The sequence below is a fragment of the Vanacampus margaritifer genome, chromosome 18, assembly GCF_051991255.1.
Source record: "Vanacampus margaritifer isolate UIUO_Vmar chromosome 18, RoL_Vmar_1.0, whole genome shotgun sequence".
Taxonomy (NCBI): domain Eukaryota; kingdom Metazoa; phylum Chordata; class Actinopteri; order Syngnathiformes; family Syngnathidae; genus Vanacampus; species Vanacampus margaritifer.
Genome location: NC_135449.1, coordinates 10727373 through 10733432, shown reverse-complemented (window position 1 = coordinate 10733432; position 6060 = coordinate 10727373). Strand labels below are relative to the sequence as shown.

At 38.3% G+C, this 6060-nt stretch overlaps 1 non-coding gene across 1 annotated transcript; it reads right to left on the bottom strand.

Annotated features, from left to right (window-relative positions):
• Positions 1-992: 992 nt before the first annotated feature.
• Positions 993-1065, bottom strand: trnar-ccu (transfer RNA arginine (anticodon CCU)). The gene has a single exon. It is a non-coding gene; the product is annotated as a tRNA-Arg (tRNA).
• Positions 1066-6060: the final 4995 nt, after the last annotated feature.

The following is a 6060-nucleotide window of genomic DNA, read 5'->3' as shown; positions in this document are numbered from 1 at the left end:
ATTTACAACCGTTGGGGGCTTACCGCGGGTCCCGAATGCCATATCTTACACATACTGCATTTTTGCACTCACTATTCATGCTCCCTCCTCCAGGTATTCAACCTCAGACGGTTTGATGCCTTTAATGTCTTTAATGGTAATCTTTTCATGGAACAACACAGAAGAAATTAAACTTGGCTACAAATGTAAAATAGTTAGTGTACAGCTTGTCCAGTATAACTCTAAATTTGCTTTTATTTCAAAATAACACACAGCTTAACTTCACTCCCAGCCATTCTCCCGGCTGTTTTACTGGATTTTGACAAATTTTGCAAGGCCCACAGAGTATTTTCTTTCATCTGGAATTGTTTTAATATTTGTATCTGTTTTGCAGCAATTAGTATTAGAATATAGCTAAGTGTCATCATTATTCACAAATCTATTTAGAAATGTGAGTAAATGAACTTTTTCAACATGGCCCTGGTTGATATCTTATACTCTGCTGCCACCTGTTGGCCGTTTTTTGTAATAACTACCATTGCTTTAAGCAACCTTTTCATGTCAGAAGCTGCACCAAAGCCTTCTGTATGCTCTATCATAAAAAACAAAAAAAACATATAAATACGTTTCTGGTAGTGCAGGACAAAGTATTAAAAAAACGTTTATGGGTTTGAATGAGTTAACTTGATGTCAACACTATTGACAACAAAAGTGAGTACACCCCTAAGTGAAAATCCTCAAATTGGGCCTAAAAAAACATTTTCGATCGCCAGTGTCATGTGATTCATTAGTGTTACAAGGTTTCAGGTGTGAATGGGCCTGAGCTGTGTTAAAATTAAATTCCTGTTAGTTTGCTGAAGAGGAGACCGTCTTTTTACGCCATTGTTTTCTTTCTTTTTTTCTGGCGAACCCTATGCCATTGTTTTCTTGTTCTGAGTGTTATGTTCAGTGTAATTTGTTTTTTGGAAACTTCAGCAATAGTCATACGAACGTATTGTATTAAGCAATCAGTACACCCCAGATGGGACTCGAACCCACAATCCCTGGCTTAGGAGGCCAGTGCCTTTTCCATTAGGCCACTGAGGCACGTCATACGTAAATGAGGTGTACAATAGTGATGCCATGTGGAATGCTAGCTGAACTACCAAATGTTATTGGCCTTAAAGTAATTGAGCCCTTTGAAATCTGCCTTGCAATCATGTTTTAAAAAGTCAAAGTGTCCTGTAGTTTTCCCGGGATGTAGCTTATTATTTAAATTGTTTGTTAGCCACAAGGCAAGTTAAACATCAATAATTAAAGAGATTTCTTACGCAGACACCTGCATATTTATACATGCAGATACATGACAGACATCCCAAAGCAGTGTTTAATTCGCATATACCCAAACACAAGCATTCCGACACATCTTCCCCTCATTCCCACCATTCCTGGCTTTAGTTATAGGTCTACATGTGAGACAGCCCTCATTAAGTTTGTGTGTGTGGGAAAATGACTAGCCCCTCTTCTCGCTCATTAAACATTCATAAGACGGAGACTCCCCCTTGGCCGCTTGGTGCAAAGTGAGCGTATGTTTGCTACAAGGCCTGCGTCCTGCCGCGATCGCACAGCGAGAGCGTTTATGTCCGCTAACAAAGAAGCAGTGTTTGGCTTGTTACAGTAGCCAAACTGGGTGGTAAAGGACTTGTCTCCATGTCTTGCCCATGTCTTCATGGGACAACACTGAAGAAATGGCACTGAAAATGTCCAAATTGAGCACTGTTAAGAAATACAAAGAGTTTATCATAATAGTGCATGAAGGCTATTCTGGAGTAAGTTTATGTTTTTAAAAGGGATGAGCATTTAGCGCCGAGCTAAGTTGCTACAGCTCACTCACACACTCCTTTGAAAGCCAAGAGCCGAGTTTATGTCTTGTCATTTGGAATGACTCCCAAGTGTTCATCCGTATAAAACTTAACAAAATAAAGGCAAACAACATTGAGCACCCTATAACGCAAAAGTGGTAAAAAATAAAAAAAAATTAAAAATAATATAAATGCATATATTTAGTTGCATTTTACCATTTAAAAAAGTCCACAAGTTGCTTCATGTTCAAAATTAACCAGCTCTGAAAAAAATAATGAAAAAAATAAAATGCACTGCAATGTAACCAATGCACAACATCAAATGCTAATGACATCTAGTGGCACAAAAAAATACCTCAGCACTCCTTTTTTACAGTACAGTACATCTTTTAAAACTTCAAATAACTTTATGGCTACACAACCGTATTTGTATTAGGTTAATATTGGGGGTGTCAGGCGATTAATTTTTTTAATCGTTATTAATCGCATGACTTCAATAGTAAACTCGCGATTAATCTCAAATTTTATATCTGTTTTCATACTCTTGTTAACATTAAAGTGGAAAAAATAATACTTCATAAAAATTGAGTTAAAATTGAAAAGATGTACGGTACTGAACTGTAAAAAAAAAAACATGTGATATTGATTTGTGTTTAGGTTATTTTTCTGTCACCAGATGGCATCATTGCATTTGTAAGACATTGGTGACAGCTCAGTGCATTTTTTCTTTTCATATTAATTATTCTAATCTTCGACATGAAGTAACATGTGAAATTCTGCACATTTTGAATTGTAAAATAAAACTTCACCCCAGACTCCACAAATATATGCATTATTATGAAATTTATTACTGCTAAATTTTGACGTGCGTTGCAACTGGAATTCCCCCAGTACAGGCGTTAAATTAACTCAAAATTAATGCACTAATTTTGACACCCCTAGTTAATATATTTTTCCACTTTTATAAGAATTAACAAGAGTAAGAAAAACTATTTTTTTAATACTATATTGTACATTTAGAACAGATAAAAAATGTGCGATTAATCATGAGTTCATTATTAAAATAATGCGGTAGATTACGATTAAACAATTTTTTATCAACTGACAACGCTAGTTTTTAATACATGTATACGTCTGTAATATGTATGCATGTATATCTGGAAAATAGATTAAGTAAAGCTTTCTGTCGCCACCGATAAATTGAGCATGCTTGTCGTTTTCCCACTGAAGTCACTCTTGTTTTTTTCTCCAAACGTCCCCAGTTTCCCTCTTGTCATTCCTCTGCTTTCTAACCTGCAAACACCCCGTGACAGGCACGTTTGTGTTGTCAGTTCAAAGCACACGGCGAGGTCAGAGAGGGAGTGCGTCACTCAGACCACTTGTCACCCAAATGATGACAAATTGGCCGCCTCGCTGCTCGACTCCCAATCAAGTCCAGACCCGTGTAGTCCCTTATGTGCGCGCACACTTCCTGTAAATGGAGACGGATGGCACTCAGGTGAACGGCAGAATATGTGTCACCTTTTACTACTTTTTCTTCTATTTTTTGCATCAATCGGAGGACGTAACATTCTAAATGGCGGCTAAGTCGTTATACGCACCGTAGGGGTGCTCACGGGTGCTAAATCCAAACTTGAGAAGCTAAAGACTAACGTAAAAATGTGAACAATGGAACCCTGACTCATTATTTTCTTGACCAGAAACTCGCTTTATGCCAAGTCGCTAATTAACCTTGATTTTTTTTTTCTTTTTTTAAACCAACAGACGTCTTTTGTCTCTGGGGGCTGTTTTTCCTTTCTTTCTCAAGCCACTCGGCTCCATGTCTCGTTATTTTTCCATGCGTAAAAGTTTCATGATGAAATAAAGCAGGCTGCTTGCTGAGTCTTTGGCTGCTGTCAGTCAAAAAGCAGCCCAACTAGAATAGGACTGATGAATGTCTACTCAATCATTAGAGCACGCTTGCAGATGTAAAACAGAGCAGCTGAGACACAAAAGCAGTAAAAATAACTCAGCCAAAGGCAATCAATTATGACTTGAGTCCATGCAAGTTGTTTATGCAATTTTGTTCATATAACGGTCCGATGATGTCAAAAAGGTATTTGGTTGTTTTTCTGCCTTGTATATATTCACGCATTGACAAACAAATGACAGATTTAGAAAGCATTGATCAAGGCTTTTAATATGAGGTATTAGTTGACATGGTTTGTTGTAAATGACTTTTTGGATCTTATTCCAAGGGAGCTTGGAATATAAAGTGAATCCAGGTATGACAAAATGTAGTGAATTCTATTTTGCTGATTACTGATGACTGCGTCTGCGGCATGAAATAAATAAATATGAGAGCAGAGCCTTTATTTATTGATTGATATTTAAATAAATCATGAATTAATTTATTTAAATTTCTTTATATATTTATTATTGTATTTATATTTATTTTTTAGTCTAATTTTTTTAATTTATATATATATTTATAGTTCCATTTATAATTATTTTTTAATTATTATTTTTAAATAATTAATAATAATTAAGGCAGCACGGTGGCTGACTGGTTAGCACGTCTGCCTCCCAGTGCAGAGGACGTGAGATCGAGTCCGGGCTTCGGCCTTCCTGGGTGGAGTTTGCATGTTCTCCCCGTGCTTGCGTGGGTTTTCTCCGGGTACTCCGGTTTCCTCCCACATTCCAAAAACATGCATGGCAGGTTAATTGAACACTCCAAATTGTCCCTAGGTGTGAATGTGAGTGTGGTTGTTCGTCTCTGTGTGCCCTGCGATTGGCTGGCAACCAGTTCAGGGTGTACCCCGCCTACTGCCCGAAGCCAGCTGGGATAGGCTCCAGCACCCCCGCGACCCTTGTGAGGAAAAAGCGGCCAAGAAAATGGATGGATAATAATAATTAAAACAATAATATAATAAAAAATGTTACATCTGTTTTTATTTTCACTTTTATTTTTATTTTTTTTTAGATTTTATTTTTCGCATTTTTGGTCCTCCATATACTGTACATTAGTTCTGTTAACGTCTTTTTACAGTACCACTGTTGTTACTGTATTTTGGGTTGTGTCATGTTGTGTCATCATGTTGTTATGGTCCTGACAATATTGTCAGTTGCTATGCAGTTACTATGCCCTGTGTTTAGGTCCTGTAATTGCCACTCTTATTTTGTCATATAGACCTTTATTCTGTCATGTAGACTTGAGCATGGTCCTAGCTGGAGTTACTGAGTGATGCTAAGCATCTACTAAGCTAATATCCACTTAGATAAAGTGAGATTATTTAGGGTTGATTGAAAAGAAAGACAAACAAACATCCGAGAACAAAATCACAGTCGTTATTGCTGCACCCCAAGTGTGTTATTCCCTTGACTTCCTCCTTTGGTCTCCTTTCCATTAGGACCTCTTATTTCCTAAAACACACATACAGCGCAGGCTCAAGTTCCTCCAGATGTGAGGCCTTCAGGGTTCATGGTGGAGTCTGGTGAAGAAGTGTGTCTGGGTCATTTCCACGCGGATGTAGCTTTTCCTCCAGATCGGGTTCTGCTGGTCACATCTTCACACATCATCCACTTGCTTTTATTTGATTGAATCCTCATAGCTCAAGACATCAAAAAGAGATTTTTCATAAAGTTTGTTTGAAAACAGCCGATTATTCACTTTCCCACTTGGCCCCAGTTGTAAACTCCTGAGGGGACTCTTTAACTCTTCACCTTACACGATGCTGCTCATGTGGCTCCTTTTCCTCTTTGGTTGCGTTTGATGCAGCGTACACTTTATCTGACGCTTCCTGGCCAAGTCGCTGGCTCCATGTGGACGCGGGGCGGATAAGATCTGTGAAAGCGAGCCAAGCGCTACATTGACGAGCCGTGAAAGCTAAACAACCAGCTGAGAGAAAGACGCATGGCTTGAGTGGCAGCTCTGGGCACGTTTCTCACTTGAGGTGACATCTCTCACATGAGGTGGAGTAACCGAAGCCTGCGCTGATGTGATAGCATTTATTGTTACAACTCATCTGATTTGAATGGAACAATAATTGAGAGCTTAAAAAAAAAAAAAAAAAAAACAGCACTAATGAGAAACACATTTGAGGAAATTACAGTCATATGAGAAACAAATGTGGCACTTTCTAAGAAGTCAGGCTTGAAAATAACTTCATAGTCATCCGTTTTCTTTTGCGCTAAGCCCTCACTAGGGTTGCGACTGGATACAACCTGAACTGGAAGCAAACTAAACAAAGGTCACATTCGC